Raw genomic sequence first — 23,024 nt, 5'->3', positions numbered from 1 at the left:
ATCAAAAGCAGTTTTCCTCAATTCTACCTTTTGTTTAAACCCACCACCATTTACACACTTCACAGATCAAGACCAACTCATACAAACACACTCTTTGCTGTTATTTGTACGTCTTCAATCTTAAATTATTCAAATCGTTTACACCATATGCTAATTAAATCAATACTATTTCTAAATGATAGCCTACTGTGTACAATGAATGCTGTAAAATTGGTGTTTGAGATTGTAAATAGTTTAATGTTATAAATTGTCATAAAGCTATTTGCATTTTTTTATTTATTATACCGCATACTCTAAGATTCTACACTGAATCACTTCTTTAAGTTGAATCACTTCTATTGCGTTGCAAATGTACTTTTATGCTATTTTGTAAATGTTTCATACTGTAAAATTAGCATTCAAAATGGCAACTCTTTCAATTTGGTAAATTGTGCCGAAACGCCACATCACATGTAGCCGGGGATGACATGTACCAAGTTCGGTCTGAATACACTAAAGCGTTAATATAGCCTAGATATCATTTGGCGTGCTCTTCGTCGAATTCGTTTGCGCATTATTCGAGAACAAAAAGCTTTTGATATCTTTTTTGCCAACATGGTCTAAATATGATCTGTGGAGTTAAACATTTTTTTCACATTTTCAATTGCAATCGAAACGTCAAAGGTATCAGAGGAAACAGGGAATTTTGTTTCTAGCCCTTACGGTTCAAAAGTTATTCGCATAAATGCAGGTAAAATTTTGGACAGTTGGTGGCGCTAGAGGGATTCAGTTAGAGACTAACTCAAATTTACTGTGGTGAAAGTTTGGACTAACCTCTATCTGTGTACTAAATTAACAACTTTTTACCATACGGTTCTATGGGCTGCCATAGATTTCCAGAGCGGAAGAAGAAGCAGAAGAATAATAATAAAAATCTTGTCATGACCCCTTTAATATTGGCATGTAGTATGCAAAAATGTAAATGTTTTCTCAAGTGTTATGTGCTTTCTGTAGTGTGTACCTAAATATTGATGTCAGATAAATCGGAGTTAATTGTGTTGTTCTGGGAGATTGTTTAATCCTCTGCTGATGTTGGAGGAGTGAAGCGCAGGTCCATTGATCGTCCTCCAGGGCAGGAGGGGGTCACAATCTTCTGGCTGCGCGATCGATGTCATCCGTTTCAAAGGCGATGGGACTCGATAAAGGTTTTCTTCTAAATCCAGAATCTGCTGCCCTCCATCAACAAGTGCTGATAAACAGATGGAATTAGAAGAGGGATTTGCAAGGTCAAATTGGGGTGGAACTTTTGAAAACACATTATGGTGTGACGATTTCACACACACACACATATTGGTTTGCATTTGTCACCTTGGCACCATGTCGCAACCAGACGCGATGTAGAAAGTTTCCAAACACAAACCAGTCATAGTTTTATACACATAAACATATATATAAATTTTTTTTATTATTATTTAATATTTGATTTGATTTTTTTATGTATAAAACACTTATAAAAATCGATTTACATTTCAAAAGTAATATCACCTAAAAAAAATTACTGAACCACATACACAAATGCAATATGGTTTGTATTTGGATGCTTATATACAAAAAATATGACTAAATATTAAATTATATAAATATATATATAATATATATATTGACTGGTTAGTCAAAATGTTCAATTAATGTAATTTTGATATTTATTATTAAAAATTTTAGCATATTTTTAATGTATAATATACCTTTTAAAATACAGTATGTTTACATTTCAAAACAAATTATATAACCTAGAAAATAAACTTGAACGAAACAATGTGTGAGTAAACGTACAGTGTGTGCTCGATCGTCTCTATATCATAACATACTGTGTGTTTGTTTGCCAAATCCTCTGACTTTTGTCCTTGTCTCTTTGTGTGTGTGTGTTTCCTTGAGCCTGTGTGATTTCTAAAAGAACGAGGGGAAAAAGAAACGTGTACATTAGGTTGAGTTTGTTTGCACAGGTGTCGTTGAGTTTTGTTTGGTGACTCGCGTGTTTGTGCAAACGAAACAGGTGTGCTCACAATGGGAATGTGGCCGTCTATAGGAAGTTTGACAAAAGGAGAGCGCGGAAAATGGCGTTAAAGCAGCAAGAACGTTTATCTTAGCAAAGAAATCCCATTCAGAGCCACTGACTGCTTACTTTCATTCATCTGCAGTGTCCAAATAAGAAAGTCTGTAATAAACTACAGGGGCGTAAAGGTAACGATTCCAATAATGCCGAAATTGCTGCATTTTATTCGACGACAGTAATTGCTATGAGAAAAGTAAATCAAGTCAGTCCACACATACACGCTCTAACATCCAATTATTTCCCCTCTCGGAAGAGCACTCCAGTTTCCATTTCTCTAATTGCCAGGCTTGTGTTGTTCTGCGCAGTGTTGCATTCTGGGAGCAGTTAGGAGACAGGTGAAAGACCCTCTGAGGGGTTCGATGAACCGCACGGCACGGCAAATCAGAGAAACTTCCAGAAAGCCGAGCACACAAAGCAGAGGGGTCAAGGACAGGTGACCTGAACAGAACAGCATGATGATGATGATGATGATGATGGGCGGCAGAGAGAGAGAGAGAGAGAAAGTGGTTTTAATGGTGGGGAAGATACTTTCAAACTGCTACTCTTAATTTAGAGTATGATAATAAATAAGATAAATAAACTAGACTACATTGATGCTAGTTAAGATGGCAATATGAGATCATATTATATATGTACTATCTTCATTAGGTGTATATTATCACTTAAAAACAAAGGGAATTGGAATAAAACAATGAGGAGCCAACATGAATTGACATGAACATACAACTAATACACGAAAAAAATAAAACAAAAATATAATAAAATAATATAATATTAAAAATAATAAAATGATAGTGTTTTTTTTTAACTTTTTTTATTAAAAAGTTCTTTTAAATTGTAATAACATTTCACAATATTACTGTTTTTCATCAAATAAATGCAGCCTTCTAAAAGAGAAGTCTTTCAAAAACATTCAAACATTTTTGTCTTTTAGGCATAAATTCATTAGGTTTAAAATTAGTGCAACAAATTAATATATAATGTTATTAAATATTAATATATAATATTAATTAATATATTATTTTAATGAGAACTTGTTTAATTCAGCAATTGTTTTATACCAAAATGCAGAATGTTTTTTTAAACTATATATATATATATATATATACACTGTGACAAAAAGTTAGTTACTTTTATATATATATATATATATTTTTTTTTTTTTGTGCCTATTTTAGAACCCTTTCAGACACAATTAAATATTTTTATTGAAATAAATATAAATTCATAACCTTTAAATTAGTACAAGAAATATGACTTTATAATTTTAACCAATATAATTTAAATTAGCAACCATATTTTTTTCATATAACATTACTGACAAGATGTTTTTTGTAGTGGTCATACATTTATTCTGCATCATTATCCCCCACCAGTGAAGCTATCAGAGCTGAACAGGTGAAATTGGATGGAGAGATGTCCCTCTCCTCCTCTAAAAGAGCATTCACTTCCTCACCCTCTCATCACATCAGCTCATCACATCATTAATGTGTCATTATTCCTCCCTATGAGTTCAACAAGGCCTCATTTTCAAAATCACACAAGTATGAAACATCATTCGTTTTACCTCCAGGCTCTTTGATGACCTTGCCAAATATAGAGGTGACCTCTTCCTTACTGTGTCCATTTGGAGCGTCTGGGGACGGATGTCCCTGCAGCACTCGATGTGTCTGTGTTTGCGTGTGTTCATTCCTCAGGCTTCTCCTCACTGTCCTGTCTATAGAAATAACTCTGTTATGTTCCTCGTCACCGAACACACTCCAAACTCCCAGCGACAGCCCACCCTTCCTGCATCAAAGCCGTCCCAACAGCTAACATCATGAAAAACTGCGCTGTCAACACAAAAATACTGAAAAGATGCCCTTCAAAACCAACAAGAGCGGCAACGTATCTGAAACAACATCTCCACAATCCTCAATCTTTAGCAGGACCATGTTGCAATGATGGTATCCGATGGTAATACCATGGTACTTTGATCAATACAAGGTACTGAATTTACAGTACATGGTGTACTCCAAAATACTTACAAAAATACCATGGTATACGCCCGAAAAGACGTAAAAAGCAGTATCATAGTACCATATGACAAATATCCCATAATTTTTTGTTTTTTCCCCCAATACTTTTTATGAAAGTATATATAAAAGTTATATATTTACAATAGTGTTACATAAATATGGTGTAAATGGTAGAATGTATTATTAATGTATATAGTATATATATAGTATGTTTTTTTATTGCTTTAAAAAGCTATATATATATATTACTAACAAAAAGCTGCAAAAAAGTACCATGCTACCATCATTTTTGGAAGCGTACCATGTTTTTTTTTTTAGATTAGGACTATAGTAGCATAATTTACCATCAATTCACTATTTTATCACTTGTAACATACTTGTGTTTATACTATTCAATGTTATTTTTTTTGAAAATGTACCTTAAGAGAACCGTGGTCTAGATCTAATATTACTATCTGATACCAATGTACCACATCATTCATCATGTAAAATACAATTCAATATATCAAAAATGTAATGGTAGATTATATCATAGTAGCCTACTATATTTTTTAGAACATGTTCTGTATTGTTTGGGTATAATATGGTAATCATTCTGTTCCAAAGTACGGAATCAAAGCAACATCAATGTCTTTTTTTGTAAGAGAAAACAGTCGCATTTGGTTAGCCATTATACGGCCTGTACTCAAATGAAACCAAGAACAAAGAGTGTTTATGTTGAATCGTTTGAAACACACTTTAAAGAGGAATCTGACCTGAAAGCCAGTGTTTTTAGTTTTGTTTTGTCTGCTGTCTGATGTTATTTCTTTTATTGTGTCTGCAAACGTGCCGGGCTTTACATCTATTTGCACACATTCCGTTATTTTTTTGACCCAAAAACCATTGCAAATATCAAAAGATCAAATACAAGTGAGAGTTGATCTGCAGGGCATGTACACATCATTAACGCGCTAGCACCTGAGCCTGACCTTCAAGGTTAAAAACATACACACAAACGAAACAGCACACACACACATAAGCAGGTATAGGCAGGTTTATGGGTCACGTCCCTGAACGTTACAGAAACACACACACACACACCTGTCTGTTTCAGTGTGTCAGTGGTTCAGCAGGTGTCACATGATGTCAAACAGTATGTGGCTGATCCAGGGAGATCAAACCCGCAGGTCCATCCTCACAGATGAGAAACACACCCGCAGGTGATGTCATCCATGAAATACAGGAGCTAAAACACAGAACAAAGACAAAGTGTGTGACTGGAATTGAACTATTAAATAGAACGATAATAAGATAGAAATTTGTGCTTAACCATATATTCTGCTGTATGCCTTAAACATCATAACATCATATATATATATATATATATATATATATATATATATATAGTATATTCTTTTTATTTATATAGCTTTTTTTTTTTAAAGCATACTATATTTATATTGTTTATATAATACAATTGCTAGATAACAAAAATTTTCATTAAAACAATATTTTACACAGAAGATTAATTATGTGTCACTCAAGCTGAGGTTAACAGGTTAAAGTGAGCAGGTATTTCACCTCATATCTTTTTTTAAAAGCCTGGGATGCTGTACTGACCAATCAGCATCCAAGACCAGAATGATCAGTTTTAAAATAAATAAATAACTAAAAATTTGTTTGAATGTCCAATATCTTGAAATGTCATTTTAAAATAAGGCAGAAAACATGTTAGCATTTCTGCTGCTACACAATTAAATACCTTTCTGCACCAATAATAAAATAAAATAAAAAAGCTAGTCTTAGATCTCAGCAACCCCCAACTGTCCAGTCGAGAAATAATACGAGCTTTTTTAATTTAGATCTCTGATGAAGATTTCAGGGCTTGGAGAGGCGAACAGCTGTGTTTCTGCCCTGATAAATGACTCATTTAAATGAGTTTCATTAACAATACGTAGGAGTCTTGTTCAGCGCTGCGATATGTTTTGATGTACAACAGCCGTTAGGACAGCAGGGTTTTGTGTGGCAGTCCGTGAATTAATGGAGTCAAATGGAAATTATCTTATGGCTAACACATCTCTGAATTTAAATGTTCCACAAATATTGAAGTCAGGCTTGTCATATGTCGTCTGGCTATCAAATTATTCATTATATAGGCTATCCAATAGAAACCAAATGACCTCGTAAAAAAGGATGTGGAATAATAAATTCATTCTTTGGTGTTGAATGTTGATATCTCTTCCCGCTACCGAAACACATGCTAGGTTGAAATCACTCATGCATGACTAAGTGTTTGACGATGTGGCCTGATCTGCAACCAGCTTTTCCGGTTTCTGTGCTGCTTAATTTGAGGGTTTGGGAGGTGGAGGTTTCAATGAAGGATTAAATGAAGTTAATCCCGTTTCAGATCTCCGCAAACAAACACGCCAAAGCAAAGCCCTGCCTGAGGCAAACCGTGACACAATGCTTTAATCTTACAGTCATAAGTGCTATTTAACGGACAATAAATGCTTTCAAACAGATTTTAACTTCCTTTCTTAGAGCATATCTATTCCTTACCAACTTAAAATCAATATAGCCTAGATTTAAAAGCCTTTAAGCAGTTTAATTTTGTTTGGTAGCCTACAAAGTAGATGAATGCTAATCTAATTTATTTAGCGTATACAGGAAACATGTTTCTTAACATGAGTTGGTAAAATATGCAGGATATAAAGTGGAAATGTCTGTATTAACACCAGAAATGTAGATGAATCACTGTAGATGAGAATTATTCAAATCTACCATATACTGTAAAAAATTAAGTTGAACATACACTGAACAAAATTATAAACGCAACACTTTTGTTTTTGCCCCCATTTTTCATAAGCTGAACTCAAGATCTAAGACTTTTTCTATCTACACAAAGGCCTATTTCTCTCAAATATTGTTCACAAATCTGTCTAAATCTGTGTTAGTGAGCACTTCTCCTTTGCCGAGATAATCCATCCACCTCACAGGTGTGGCATATCAAGATGCTGATTAGACAACGTGATTATTGCACAGGTGTGCCTTAGGCTGGCCACAATAAAATGACAACTTTTTATAGTTAACAATAGTAAAATAATGGTTAGATCAATGTAACTACAGCTACTATAAAACAAAATATGATATTTAAAATGTAGCTTTTGATGCTACACTTTACAATAAGGTTTCATAGAACATAAATTAACAATGAAAATATTTCTAAACTAAACTTATTAAACTTAATTCAACATTTACTAATACATTATTACAGTTTTTCTCGATTGCTTAAAGCAACACCAAGTCAATTTTGCTCTCGGGGTCCCCCTACAGTTGGGAAACAGTATTGTCTTCTACTGCGGTCGTAAAATCTGTCATGGTAACACCAGGGGATACACGTGCATTTGTTGACAAGCCAATACCCCCGAACTCTGCAGAAGGAGTTCTCACGTCTTGGGCAGACTGCCTGCGTTGCGTGTGAAATGTCTTCATCCCAGGTACAGTGGCATATATTTCAGCATGTCATATGAATATAATTTCATGGGGTTTATTTTTTTTCAAACGCCAAAAGATCGCGTAGCTCACGTTTACAAGCCAGCGTCATTATAGTAGCCTATTGGCTACTATTTTACAGAATGCTAATTCAATTCAATGTTTGTGTGGTAGCCATATATCGTCAATATTATAATATCAAGCTACCATAGATGAATCTGCAAAGTTGAAAAATCGATTTGCATTATAGCCTGTGGCAAGACACTTTCACCAGAAAAATAAATAAACAAACATGACTATCAGCCTGCAGTCATTAGGCTACTTAGCCTAAAAGAGAATTTTGTCCATCTAATCATGTATTATTTACTTGAAAGAATGTAGCCCCTACCAAACTTGTACACAGCGTTTAGACATAGGCTTACTTCTGACTTATTTTTGTCCGTTGCTGCTTTGGCCATGACAAAAACATACGCACAAAAGCCGGAAAACAAACGCTGTCGAATTTTGTAGTTATTTTTGTGCTCGGGTTACTACCCGAACCCCGAAGTTACGTAGTGCCAGTAAAAGCGATACAGACCCCGTCAGGCTATGGCAGACGTGTCATTCAACCTACTGTAAGTCGATGTACCATCACAAGGGTCTTGGAAATATATTATGAAGGTTGAAAAGCTACATAGTGTTGCTTTAAACACTATAACCAGGCTTTTGAACTAAAATTTCAAAACCATAACACCATTTTTTTTAAAACACATCCATTTCCCTAAACTTTAAACACCCTTCCCCTGTTTTGACACATGAGTCAGATTCGTTGAACTGTCACTGCAAAACTCTACACACAAATCCATTAATTTCTCATTGCACGCACCATGTTGTCATGTATAAACCATTAGCATTCAATATTGTTCACTCAAGTCAGCACAGCTTCAGCTCAGTTAGCACACAATTACCCAAGTGGAAACACTAAGAGTCAAAATTTATCACACACCATTTAGAACCTTCAATAGATAGTTTTGGAACAATGGATCCAGAGAGACATGATAGAAGAGGTCGAGGACACCAGCGAGGAAGAGGAGGAAGTGTAGTAGAGAGTGGAGAAAGAGGTGAAGGAAGAGGAAGAGGTGGAGGAGGAGGACTGAGGAGACCAAAGACGGGATGCTGGGGCTAAGTATTTTTGTGTTGTTGTTTTGGTGTATTGTACTGTACAGTACAGTACATTAAGGAATATTTTTTTTATAAATGTATACATTTGTTGTATCTTTTGTTATGTTCATCATGTGAAAAGGTTTTTGAGGTGGAGAACCACAAGCAACATAACTAACGTATTACCGTTTTTTGTAGTATTGTTTTGAATTTATTGCACCAGTGTGTAAGACTATGTTGTAGTGTGTGTGTTTGTGAGGGCTTGTGTGTGATGTCTGAGGGCAAAGTTTGTCTTTTCAGCAAGAGTGAATGGTTTTGAGTGTAGAGCTTCATTTTGACCTGAAAATATGTTTGGGGAATTGGATGAGACGTTATGGATTTGCGTTTACTGTTTTGAGAATACGAGGCATAGTTTGAAGAAATGTGTTTAAGCAATCGAGAAAAACTGTAAAATCAAAAGTTCTTTCTATTAATATTATTTAATGGAAGAGCTAAAATGAACTTACAATGAACAGTTGTATTTCTATGAACAAAATAAAATGTATTGCTCATTGTTTATGTTAGTTAAAGCATTAACCAATATTAACTAATGGAACCGTAAAGTGTTACCAAGTAAGTTACACTACAAGCTAAAATCAAAAAGTAGTTTATTATATTGAAGCTATTTAAGAAGTAATATCTTTAACATTAAATATCGGATATTAATATATTTTTTTATAATCAAAACAGTAAATTGGCAGAACTTGAACAGATAAACACAACTAATAAAACTATAGTCGAAAAACAACGGTAGCATTTAGCTTCATATTTTGCTACCAAAAAAAGATGCAATGACTCAAATTAATAGCTAGAATCTTTTTTTAACTGATTCTATCTGAACAAAATTATTTACAAAAATTTACCAATGCTTATTTAAAAAGCGTTGATGTTCCTAGATGGCGCATTCAAATTTACAGTCTTAGTTTTCTGTAAAACAGACAAAAAATGGTTTAGTGGGGAAAAAAATAACCTTAACTTTTTTTTACAGTGAACTGGAAAGTAAATGTATGTTCTTGTAAAAAGTAATCCAATCTTATGTAACTTTTTTATTGTAAAAAGTAATCCAAGTAATCTGTTTAATTTGCAACTTTGAAAAATCATTTTTCACAGTGTAAAAGTTTCTTTGTTGCATGATAATAAAACCAGTTTAGCTAAAGTTTACGAAGATAGCTGCGTAAAACACGGTAAATTATCTCTCTTTTGGCTGTAAACCTACAATTTCGATTTTTATAAGGCATCTTCAAGTACTGCACAACAAAATCCTACATGCTCATGTGACTCAGTGACCGAATTTCCATAGCACGAGGTGAATTACGGTCAGAATTTAGTCACCCTCAGAACTGAATAGCATTTCAAAGAGCGTTTATAAAGCAGTACTCGATAGCCGGCAGCTATTTCATATAGAAAGCACAACTTATCACCGAAACACAGAGCGGTCCTCTCTTGCACTCACACTTACGGATGCTAGACACCCTGGAGAAATGTAAATTTCCCTGTGTTAATTTAATCTGCTGCAGCGTATGGCATTTATTCAGAAAACAAAGCAAACTGCAAGGAAAAAATGCTCTGATTTCATTAAAGTCTGATATATGTCGTCAGTAACAGAGCTTTGGGAATGAAACAATCGATATTCAACATCACTACCGCATTTTTAAGCGAAAATTACCCCCCAACCATATATATTTTGATTACAAATCTGCCAGCCTGTGTTCTTTTAGGACTAGAAAAACCAAACATGTCCAACATGCGCTTATATGTGTGTTTGCCTTTGCACAAAACCCCATGAGCTTTGAGCTGTCGCATCCATCACTGTCAGGACTAATTATTGCACCACACTTTTCTGTGTGCCGTGCAAACATGGTGCAAGCTTCTGTCCCTCTCTCTCGTTCCATCTCCATTTGAGGTCACAATGGCCGTCTTTAGTTTTAACAACCCCCCTTTTATGTCTTGAGACCTTAAGGGGTCATGCGGATGCATTTAAAGGGCCATATTCCACACCATTTAAGTCTACTTATAACGTTAGTCAAGGTTTCTGGCACTAAAGAATGTCATAATTTAGTTTCAAAAGACCATTTTCCACCCACTCTCTGACTCTTAGATCTGAACGGTCTGTTTTTTTGCTTCTGTATCTTTAAAAATGTTATTATGTAAACGACCTCTGTTATGATTAGATCCAACATTCACGACCTTGAGACTCTCAATTATTTCTGAAAAAAAATTAAAAGTGAAAACACTATAATGTTTTGTGGAAAAAGAAAGAAAAACTGTGGCATATTTTTCTGTAGATTTTTAAAATAAATAATAATAATAATAATAATAATAAAAGTAATATTTAATAAATATTATTAAGTAAAAAAAAATAATAATAATGGGAAGGAAAGAAACAAAGGAGAATGGAAGAAATGTATTTGAAAATGATGTCCAAAAACTTGTTATATCTGTCAAGAGTTTGTTAATAATAATAATTATTACTATTAATAATAATAATAATAATAATAATTCATATTAATAATAATAATAATAATAGACTTAATTGACTGTGGTACTTTTGATTTGGAAATAAAAATAAATTCTTGAAAAATATTTTACAGTTTTTAGACATAATTAAAATAAATAAACACATTTTGTTAATAATTATCTGTTAAAACTACCAACCCCCCCCCAAAAAAATACCATAGTGTTATATGACATTTACCATGGTATTCTTGAGAGTACCTTGGAGTATATGTAAATACCATAGTACATGGATTACAAAGTACTATTCAGGAATAAGGCCATAAAAGTATTAAAAATGACCATGGTATTACCAGCTGATATATCACTGCACTATATACCGCCACAACACCTTTTTATAAGAGTTCTTTCACTGCAGAATTCATTGTATCTTTATATTCCCTAGCTGTATACTAAATATGCAGCTAGGGAATACAATTACCAATGCCACTTTTTATATTCCTATTTTTATTAAGTTGTCAGCGGTACCGAGAGAAATGTAACCTGCATTTCACTCTCAGATAATGAAGTTTCTTATATTACAGGTCTAAAGTTCTCTGAGGTCCACAAGGAACGGCTGTCCGCTTTGGAATCGATTCAAGATTTCTGGAATCCAGCCTGCGCTCTATTGATTCACCATTAATGCCATAATGACTGTTTTGGCAGCAGATTCAAAATGGTGAAATGGTGCTTTGGGACACCGGTCATTAAAAACATGTTGTTTGATTCAAATCAGAGAATGTTTTTCATCTGTACTGTGGGTTCAGAGCAGGACCCAAAAGTGAGATACGCTAGAAATGATCTCCAAACACAACACACACACATTCACATTTCCGCCACCGCTGAGGTGCGATATCACGATGGCAGTGAGTTTGTCACGGTGGGGTGCAGGTAAGTGTGAGATTCTGTGTTGTGCTAACACATTAGCTCTGTTCCAAAACCTAGCAAGCTGCTTTACTGTTTACAGCATACAGTACATAGACAACTGAAACTGCACCTCATAAACTGCTTGGGAAACTAAACTAGTTAATCCACCTTATTTAGCAACACTACACACTACTAACTTAAGGAGGAAGCTATTATTAAGCATTGAAGAAAGCTGTCTGTTAGCATTCCAATTCATCTCAATGGGATTTCCTCAGCTAGCATAGCACACCATGCTATTTGAAATAATGCTAGCTTTGATTATGGGGAGTTTTTAAGCCAATAAAATATTTTGTCTGGAGAGTGACCTCTGACCCGACGCATGACGTAGGAGTAGAGTAAGCTTAGTTGAGAGTAGACGCCAAACAAGAAGAGCTGGTCAACAAACTCAAGCTCCTTCGACATTTCTCTTTAAAAATGGTCATTTTAGACTTCTAACTCGTGACTGGTGTTGCTCAATCCTTTGCGCTTACACGTTCGTCAATACGTCATACATCGGGTCAGAGGTCACTTTTCCGCCGGAACAAGACTCGCATACACCCGTTACCGGAAGCCAGTGATTATAGATTATTAAGTTATAAATGTGGATTTTTTTTTTACAAAAACCCATCGCTTCGCTTCAGAAGGCCTTTATTAACCCCATGGTATGGATTACTTTTATGATGGATGGATGTACTTTTTTGGGTTTCAAAATCTATGGTAGGCTACCCCATTCACTCCCATTATAAAGCTGGGAAGAGCCAGGACATTTTTTTTATATATATATAAATCCCATTGTGTTTGGCTGAAAAAAGAAAGTCATATTCACCTAGGATGGCTTGAGGGTGAGTAAATTATGGGAATTTTCATTTTTGGGTGAACCAACCCTTTTATGTTCGCATAACCGATAAAAAAAACCCGTTTTAAAACATTTAAAAAACTGTACGTTTTTAACATTCAGAAATAATGTATTTATGAACATTAGCAAAACGTTCTTAGACCATATTTTTGTAAGCCAGGAATGTGTTACCAAACAGGAAAAAAACAGGTCAGATGGACAGAACCATGAGACGACAGTCTGAGATGTCTGACACCAGGGAAAACGAAGGACGATTTGTCTGACAACAGGAGTCAGATTAGCGACAAACTCGCTTGTACAGCAGCGTGCGGGTGTGAGGAGTGTGTGTGTTGTGTCAGTGCGCTTACCGCCTGCGTCTATTTTTGCTTGATTACACACAGCATGCCCACAGAGGCTATTGCCACTTCTACATTTACTCGCAAACACACAGAGGCCTTTTCTTCGCATTCCTCACTGTATTCCTTTGCTAGTTTGACAAGGAATAATCGTGAAAATTGCACGTTTAGAAAACGGCGTCATTATATCAGCTGTGGTCGGTAATGACATATCATGACACGTAAAGTGTTTTCACATCTCCTGTGGCGCTTTCAGAGCGTTTCAATTCACACAATCTCTGCTCATCACTGCGACTGCGGCGAGGTAGTGCGTTTGCATTTCATACTATCAGAGCTACTAAACACAAGCTGTATTCGTCACATAACATTTGTTCTTGTTAGGTTTGTTAACATGGGCGGAGTAAGCAATGAAGTATAATGAGAAAATTAGACTGACATCACTAGTACCATTGCTCATGTATGGGTTTAAACAAATTTGTTTATCTCGTTTAGCGCTAAATATGTCAAATATACATCAAAGTTTAACAGTTGTGTGAAATATATCAATATTTTCATCTGGCATAAAAATCTCATAGAAAGAGGTACTGAACCGTATCTAGAGCCGTTTCAACACCTTGGCAACAACCAAAAACATTATGCTGGCATGTTTTGAGCAAAAAAACAAACAAAAGTTTTTCCTTCAGAAAATGTAAACGTCTAGGTATAGTTTAATGTTTGTTATTGTCGGTACAATGCTAGCCTGCTAGCTAAATTAGTCACAAATTGTCCATGTATAAGAAATGTAATTTTATAAAATGATTTTCAGATTCTGGTGAATTTCAGAAAAAAAGCAAGCTATTTCAGATAACTTGCTATGCTAAACCGTAACTAGCTAACTGTTATGCTAATCAACTAAAATGCATAATTAAAAAAGTAGAATTGTCTATTCTGATAACTATTATTCAAAATGTATTATTTATCGAACATATTAACCTTTTTATCATATTACTGTTGTCATCATTTTATAAAAGCTCCACTTTGCGTTCATATTCTGGTGAATTTCAGAAAAAAAGCTAGCTATTTCAGATAACTTGCTATGCTAAACCGTAACTAGCTAACTGTTATGCTAATCAACTATATTAAAATGCTTATTTTAAAAAAGTAGAATTGTCTATTCTGATAATTATTATTCAAAATGTTTTATTTATTGAACATATTAACCTTTTTTTTATCATATTACTGTTGTCATTATTTTATAAAAGCTCCACTTTGCGGTCTTACCTGAGGTAAAATTACCATAGCGCAAAAAACGTTCATGGCTTACTGCTTAGATTGTGACAAATGTTGCATTATTTATTGTTTTAAAACGTCAACTATCTTGCCGTTTAGGTTTTTAACAACAACAACAACAACAACAACAAAAAACGGTAAATCGGTTCAAAACGTTTCGCAAACTGACTGCGAATTGCGAAAGACTGCTTTCTTTATTTCTAGACAAAACTTTCAGCATATTTACGTATTCTGACAGCTGACACTCAGAATACACCTCTGGCAAACTGGCACCATCCCACTCGTTCTAGTGCCACAAACCCCAAAAGGCCGCAGAGAGAAGCACAGACGCTGATGATGTCTGACATTACCGAACTCTGAACAGCGCCGCTAATTACATGTAAATGCAGATCACCGCAGGCCTGTTTAACCCCGCGGCTATAATAGCCTTGGCTGGAAAAACTCAATTTATTCGAGTCCAGGGGAAGTTTTATCCAACATGGACACGGATGGCGATGATGATATATCAATTTAGAAAACGACTAATGATCTGAATTTGCTTGCGAGTCGCTAATTACGCACATATGCTCCTAAAATGTGCAGAAATTTGTATTAATTTGCTGAAGTTATTAGCAGGATACTTCACTGCAGATTCTCTGTCTGTCAGAAGTCATGTGGCTTCTTTTAACCATTACATTTGTGCATTCACGTGAATACTTGCTTATATACACATTTGTGTGTGTGTGCGTGTGTGTGTGAGTGAGTACGTGTGTTTCTAATGGCAGATAATCAACTGCAAAGGCAGCAGTGCAATTAAAGTGACAAATTGGCCGTGGGCATAAAGAATCTTCCCTGTGTGTTCATATCCTCCAGAGCCAACTACACCCGTGAACACACACACACACACACACACACACACACCATCTGAATGGCTGCACATTTAATTGGGTAGTCATGCTAATTGCAGACAGTACATCATTTTCACCGGGTCCTTTCAAAGGCCCAAGGCCTCACAGAACATTAGCGGATGAAGACCATGACAGCAAGATCACACCTCAAGAATTACTACCTTCACTTAAAACTCTTATATAATACTTCCTTTACTTATTTATAGAGTGGAAGTTTACTTATTTATGAGTAAAATACAGAACAATACCAGTGCACACCTGAATCAATGCAGACCGGTGCATTGGAGACATGAAATATTACAACGAGAGAAGATTGATGTAGTAAAATAAGCAATGTAAAGCCAAATAAAATAGAATAAAAGATACACAAAAAAAATATGTATGGGGGAGGAGGGGAGGAGGGGAGGGGGAGGAGGGGAGGGGGAGGAGGGGAGGAGGGGAGGAGGGGAGGGGGGGAGAGGGACACAACAACTAATCCCACATAGTTCTTTAAAAATTATACAGTTTTTTCAATGTATAAAAAAGTTGCTGCCTTAAATTAAGTACATTCAACTTAAAATACATTAAACTGACTTAAAAATGTAAGTTAATCTTGTATAACTAAGTGGAACTTATTTTGATTAGTTAAAGCAATTTAAAAACATATGTTGTCATAACTTATTGATCATATAATTTTTACACACACACACATACACAATGATCTATAATATCTTTGAAGCCAATGTCATAACACATGACATTTAAATTTAGATGAACCTGAATGTGTGCCAGGAGTCACATGACTGAAGACATCTGTAGTCTCAACATTAGTGATTGGCTTCTACAGTACAGCTCAGACGACTTCCACCCCGTATACATGAATAAATGGGTTTGAATGGTGCCTAGTTCCTATTTTAGACCAAATAAGAGTCTTTAGACAGAAAAAAAGAAAGAAATAGGCCTATAGACAAATAGATGTGTGTTTATCAGCATTATTGAATCCTGTGAATGGCTAAAAGAATATACTGTAGAGTCAGTCCGGGTTTAGACAAAGATCAGTGTGGAAAGATTGACGCTAGTATAATGCTAAACAGCAACAAATCTGTCTTCTACTCATTTTCCCCACTGTCATTTTGAAAGGGGAACATCATAACAGCCCTATTTCTATCTCTCTTACATTCTTTCACAAATTTACCGCCTTTCACAATCATTCTTTCATGCCGCCATCTGTATTTTCCCTCCATAATTTCTCCTTTCCTCTGTGTTATTGATAGTAGATGTGCAGTGAACTATTTACGTGCACAAAAACGGTTTAGTTTAACCATGCAAGTTTAGTTTATTTACTAATGTCTCAGATTCTGGCTTTTCTTTGCAACAAATTTTGATCTTAATTAGCAATTTTCTAGTGTGTGTGTGTATGTATGTGTATAGGCCTATATTTATATATATAGAATTACCAAAATTCTTCATATTATTTAAAAATAAAATACACCAAAGAGAGAGCAGGAAAAAAAGTTTACAATTTAAAACGCTTATATTATTTTCTGAGGAAACGCTAGGCTAGCTGCAAAACAACAGGAATGCCACACTTTGAGGAAAACCTTGTTGTTTATTATGAGGGTAAATCATATGACTCATTTGCTACACGTTCCAATTTTGTACGTTTTCGCTCAACCGTTTCAACCACGCCCGCTAATTTGTTTGTTCAAAACAAACATGCGAGCTAAACGAAAGTAGGCCTAGGTAAACAACTTATCTGAAAATCTCAAAACAACTCACTCAGATGTTGCAGAGCAGGTCTAATCAAATTTTACGTTACAACAAACAGTGACATTTCTATTTAAATATTTATAATCTGCATTTTAAAGGATCGCAGCTGAAGGATATGGCTATGAACGATAAACAAATACGGCAGCGAAAATAGCCGAACGCTCCCTGGCGTGCAAGTTTGTGCCGTTTCCTGAGTGAGGGGTATTTTTAGAGGTGATCTGTGTGTGTCATCTCCTGAGTTTCACAGTGTGTCCTCTGCAGCTGGTGTCAGACGCTCAATCTGACACACGAACCTTTGAGGAAACGCTGGATTTGGCCTCGATTACAAGTCCAAACTAGTTCAAATGGGGTTTCTTCAGGGCCGGTTCTAGACATTAGGAGGCCCTAGGCAAAATTCATGTTGGAGGCCCCCCACCCCCAATAAAAAAACACTTGAAACAAATATGATTCCTAACCTTTTTATTTATACAACATTTAATTTTAAAAGCAGTATATTTTTACTTACACAGTACATAAGTTTGGACACATTACTATTTTTAATGTTTTTGAAAGAAGTCTCTTATGCTCATCAAGCCTGGATTTATTTGATCAAAAATACAGAAAAATAATATAGTGAAATATTATTAAAATTTAAAATAATGGTTTTCTATTTTACTATACTTTATATTTCTGTGATGCAAAGCTGAATTTAGTGTCACGTGATCCTTCAGAAAACTTTATAATATTCTGATTTATTATCAAATGTTAGAAATGGTGCTTAAAGGAGAAGTTCACTTTTAAAATGAAAATTCTGTCATCATATACTCACCCTCATGTTGTTTCAAACCTGTATGAATTTCTTTCTTCTGCTGAACACAAAGGAAGATATTTAGAAGAATGTCAGTAACCAGACAGTTTTTGGGTCCCATTGACTTCCATAGTAGGTAGTATATTTTTTCCTACAATGGAAGTCAATGGGACCCAAAAACTGTCTGGTTACTGACATTCTTCTAAATATCTTCCTTTGTGTTCAGCAGAAGAAAGAAATGTATACAGGTTTGAAACAACATGAGGGTGAGTATATGATGACAGAATTTTCATTTTAAAAGTGAACTTCTCCTTTAATATTTATTTTATAACCTGTGATACTTTTTTTCAGGATTTTTGATTATTAAAAAGTTGTTTTAAAAAAGTCTTCACTATCACTTTTTATATATTTAACACATCCTTGCTGAATATTCCTGTTTTTTTCTGTATTTTTGATCAAATAAATGCAGGCTTGTAGAGCATAATAATAAACTTCTTTCAAAAACATTAAAAATAGTAATGGGTCCAGACTTTTACCGGTACTGTATGTACATATTAATCAAACTTTATCTAAGGTAATCTCTTTTTTGTTTAATGAAGATGTTATTGTTGTTGTTGTTATTTTGCTGTTTTATTCAATTTATTCACAGTTCCAGAATCCCACTTCAGTAGATGAGCATAAGTGCTTTTATATTGCATTGCTACCTTAAATATGCTATACACAAATCAAGTGGAAGAGAAAGACACGATCGCTACTGAGCAGAAAAAAATATATAAACTGATATTATTGGCGTAATGTCAGGGTATAATCTAATCATCAGCAGAATTTAGAAGATATACCCATAGATATGAGATCCTTTATTTGAAACATTTAAAAATGTTGTAGTGTGTTGGCTTTTTAACTTAGAATACAGACGTCTTGTCTTTTAATTTTGTAGCTTTTTTACTAGTCAGCTCCCGACGCGATGTTATTCATTGTACGCGCAAATTCAAAGCGTCGCGTCTGGGCACGTTAATGACGCTCGCGCTCTTTTAAACTCGTAATAAAGCGGTGAATGATTTTTCCAGAAATGACGCTGATCTACAGTACAAGTTTATATTTAGAATACATTGCAATCACTCCAAAATAGATGACGACAACTCACACACCTGCATCACGAGCTGTGCTTCTTTGTATGCTTATGCTTTTGCCTCGCAGCACCTTATGCATGCGTTCGTTACACATACTTTCAGAAGCCGGCACCCGCTTTGTAACGGACACATTAATTGGTTTAACTGCAGTAATGTAACAGTCTATGGTTAAGATAAACATCGTCACTATTTTTAGTTAATTAATAATTATTGAAATAAATTGTAGATAGGACATTTGTCTTTTTTTTTTTTTTTTTTTTTTTCTCTGTCTGGGCCCCATCCCGCCAATCGGGCCCTAGGCACGTGCCTAGTTTGCCTTTGCGTTAATCCGGCTCTGGGTTTCTTGGATCGACATTAGGATAATCATCCAAAAATGTACACTCTGTCATCATTTACTCACCCTCATGTCGCTCCAAACTCGACTTTCTTTCTCCTGTGGAACACAAAAGGAAAACTTGTGAAGGTATCCATACTGTACGAAAGTGAATCCGGACTGAGGCTATGAAGCTCCAAGATGACACAAAAACTCTAGAAATGTACCATATATGCACTCATACAATACAACTATAATCTTCACTGTGTGACTAAAATACAGAAACATAAGCTATATTTCTCCATGTAGCTCTCAAATCCAATATGGCACCATAAAGACAGTCATTGGACAAAACACACTTAATACCACATATTGACGGTATTAATAGGCGGTATTGACACATATTGACGGTATTGACTGGTTTAATCAACATGATTTTATGGGTGTTGTGGGTCAAAAACATTTAGGCAGATTTCAGGATAATAAATGATGTGTAATTACCTGAGTTTCACTGTCATTTGATGGAGAGAGTTCTTATTTAATGTCTTACAGTGCATGATTCATCAACCGGCATTTTTATAAGGAACCAATTATTTCATTCTGCCAGCAGCCATATCACCCTGTAGCCCAAGACTGGTCGCCCACTGAAGCTAAGCAGGGTTGAGTCTGGTTAGTACCTGGAGGGGAGACTTCCTGGGAAAACTAGGTAGCTGTTGGAAGAGGTGTTAGTAAGGCCAGCAGGGGGCGCTCACCCTGTGGTGTGTGTGGGTCCTAACGCCCCAGTAGAGTGATGGGGACACTATACTGTAACAAGCACAGTCTTTCGGATCGGATGAGACGTTAAACTGAGGTTCTGACTCTCTGTGGTCATTAAAAATCCCATGGCACTTCTCCTAAAGAGTACAGGGTGTAACCCCTAATTCTAATTCCAAATTCCATCCATTTCCCTTGCCAATCATGGCCTCCTAATAATTCCCATTCAAGTGGATGCTGCACACTGGTGGTGCTTGAGGAGAGATCCCCTGAATTGTAAAGCGCTTTAGGTGTACAGTACATGAAAGCGATATATAAATGCCTCATTTATTCATACTGCAAATTCGTTATGGCAACACAGCACAAAAATAGTGACAAGTGAAGTGACTGTCTTGAATGATTCATTGACTCGTTAACTCGATTCGTTCGAACACTGGTGTTTTTTTGCTAGAAGGTCACTGAATAATTGATTCAACCGAAGCAATTCGTTCAAAAACATATTTATTCTGGAACTAAATAAGCATCTGTTTTTATGAATTAATAAACCGATTGATTCAAAAACACAGATGCATTCAGAAAGGAAGCAAAAAAGATCATCTTTATAAATGAGTCAATGAAGTTCATTTTAATGATTTGTTCTGAAACACCCTGTGTGTTGCTAGGAGTTATACGACGGTTAACGTTAGTTTTATTTGACTCATTTGAAACTTGCGAGTGTAGCAAAAATAGATAAAATAGAAACATTGTAACAAGTAACATTTAAAACATTTCTTAAACCCAAAATGCATGAATGTTTTCGACAATCATATTCGGGTCTTTAGCGACCCGGATCGATGAATGGATCTCTAACTGCCTCAATAGTATAAAACCCTCCTCATATTTTCATAACAATTACAAAAGAATAAAACAAAGCACATTTCGTTACCTTTTGGACATTGGAAGGGTTCAATTTACCATCATCATCGTCAGAGCTCATTTCACCAGTACATTCAGCATCTGGATTATATTGGCGATAAACCTCCTCACGTCATCATTGTGTATCAGACATTGGCACCAATTGTGGAATAAAGGTGAATCGCACTTATTATGAGTCATCAGAGATTCGATTAGAAAAAGTACACTATTACATACCTCGGGTCACAAGTGACCCTATACATATTTTACAAAACCTTAATTAGTAAACAGACATTCTTTTATATATTTTTCTTGTTATATTGTTGATAATGAATAGATTGAGGAATTCTAAGAAGGTTGATGTCTAATTTAAAAAAGCGAATAAAGGGGAGGTAGTGAATGACGTCCTGGGTCGATAAAGAACAGAGGTTAAGGTTTCGGGGTTAAGTTATTTTTTAACTGCTGAATAAAAGCAATCCAAAGGAAATGTCCATTTACTACAGTAAATCTGGAACACGGCACAAAAATAATAATAAAACTAATCACTTGATTAGGTATTCCATGTGCACACACACACACACACACACACACACACACACGTATACACAAACTAAAGTAATAAAGACCCCATGATGGAGTTACAGCATGCAGGCCTGCGGGCTTTTGACAAGGTGATTAAGAACACTGCATACATGCACACTTTTGCATGTACACACACACACACACACACACACACACACACACACACACACCAGTGTATGACAGGAGCCTCGCACAAATAAGCTACAAACTTTCTTCCGGAAGAGCTTAAGAAATAAGCTGCACCTCAAGACCTATAATGTGTGTTTGTGAGAGAGTCTCTCTGCACTTGCGAAACATTCCTGCAAATCTAAAAGGGAATATGGGAAAAAACATATAACATGATGTAATGATTCAAATATTTTCAAATAACTATTTTTTTTAAACTTTTTTTAATTATAGAGTGCCATGTAATTGCAGTGCATAGTGTCTTGTTTCCCAAAATAAAATAAAATAAAAATCTTCAGGATTATGTTTGATATTGGTGAGGTGACCCACACACTTACATTGACCCAGACAGTATTAAACATTACATTAAACAAGCTGGCACAGAGGGCCAAAATGCCGCAATGAACCACATTAAAGTGAAAATCCTCTACCTATCAAAAGTGCACTTTGATCCAGACTGACTGTTAATGGTCACATGCAGCGTCTGTAAAACACAGAGACTTACACGCAGTTATTCTGGCCACACAGGTAGATAAAGAGACCCACTAAAGCTGGTAAAGTGCCACGTGAGAGCAGTTTACTTGATGAACCGTTTATGAAAAAAACTCAAATACTCACAGTAAACAGTGCCAACCCTGCTGGAAAAAAAACCCCTAAACCAGTCTAAGGTGGTTTGCTGGTCTTAGTTGGTCTCCAAACTGGGTTAGGCTGGTCTACAAGGCCCATATATAGTGTATATACAAGGCCCATTGGTAGTGTGTGTATATATATATATATATATATATATATATATATATACACAGTATATATATATATACACACACACTACCAGTCAAAAGATTTGGATCGGTAAGATTTTTTATGTTTTTGAAATAAGTCTCTTCTGCTCACCAAGGCTGCATTTATTTGATAAAAAAATAAAATAAAATAAAAATAATAAAAAACTGTAATATTGTTAAATATTATGACAATTTAAAATGACTGTTTGCTATTTGAATATATTTAAAAAAGTAATTTATTCCAGTCAACAAAGCTGAATTTTCAGCATCATTACTCCAGTCTTCAGTGTCACATGATCCTTCAGAAATCATTCTAATATGAGGATTTGATGCTCAAAATGTTGAAAACAGTTGTGCACAATTTCT

At 35.3% G+C, this 23,024-nt stretch overlaps 1 long non-coding RNA gene across 3 annotated transcripts in view; it reads right to left on the bottom strand.

Moving 5' to 3' along the window:
• Positions 1-22,616, bottom strand: part of LOC309476792 — a 32,962-nt gene extending 10,346 nt beyond the window's left edge. Inside the window, exons 1-7 of one of the 3 annotated variants that reach the window (XR_014198365.1) lie at positions 19,987-22,616; positions 19,573-19,605; positions 5,191-5,335; positions 3,660-3,809; positions 2,311-2,530; positions 1,848-1,915; positions 1,001-1,228 (exon numbers count right to left, since the gene is read on the bottom strand). This is a non-coding gene — a long non-coding RNA (uncharacterized lncRNA). Of the gene's footprint in view, positions 1-1,000; positions 1,229-1,812; positions 2,531-3,659; positions 3,810-5,190; positions 5,336-19,572; positions 19,606-19,986 lie in introns of all 3 variants that reach the window. The other 2 variants (XR_014198363.1, XR_014198364.1) reach the window with 2 other exon arrangements.
• Between the last annotated feature and the right edge of the window lie 408 nt (positions 22,617-23,024).

The sequence above is a fragment of the Leuciscus leuciscus genome (genome assembly GCF_965113295.1).
Source record: "Leuciscus leuciscus genome assembly, chromosome: 15".
Lineage (NCBI taxonomy): Eukaryota > Metazoa > Chordata > Actinopteri > Cypriniformes > Leuciscidae > Leuciscus > Leuciscus leuciscus.
Note: the sequence above shows the minus strand (reverse complement) of the source record. Positions and strands in the feature narration are given on the sequence as shown.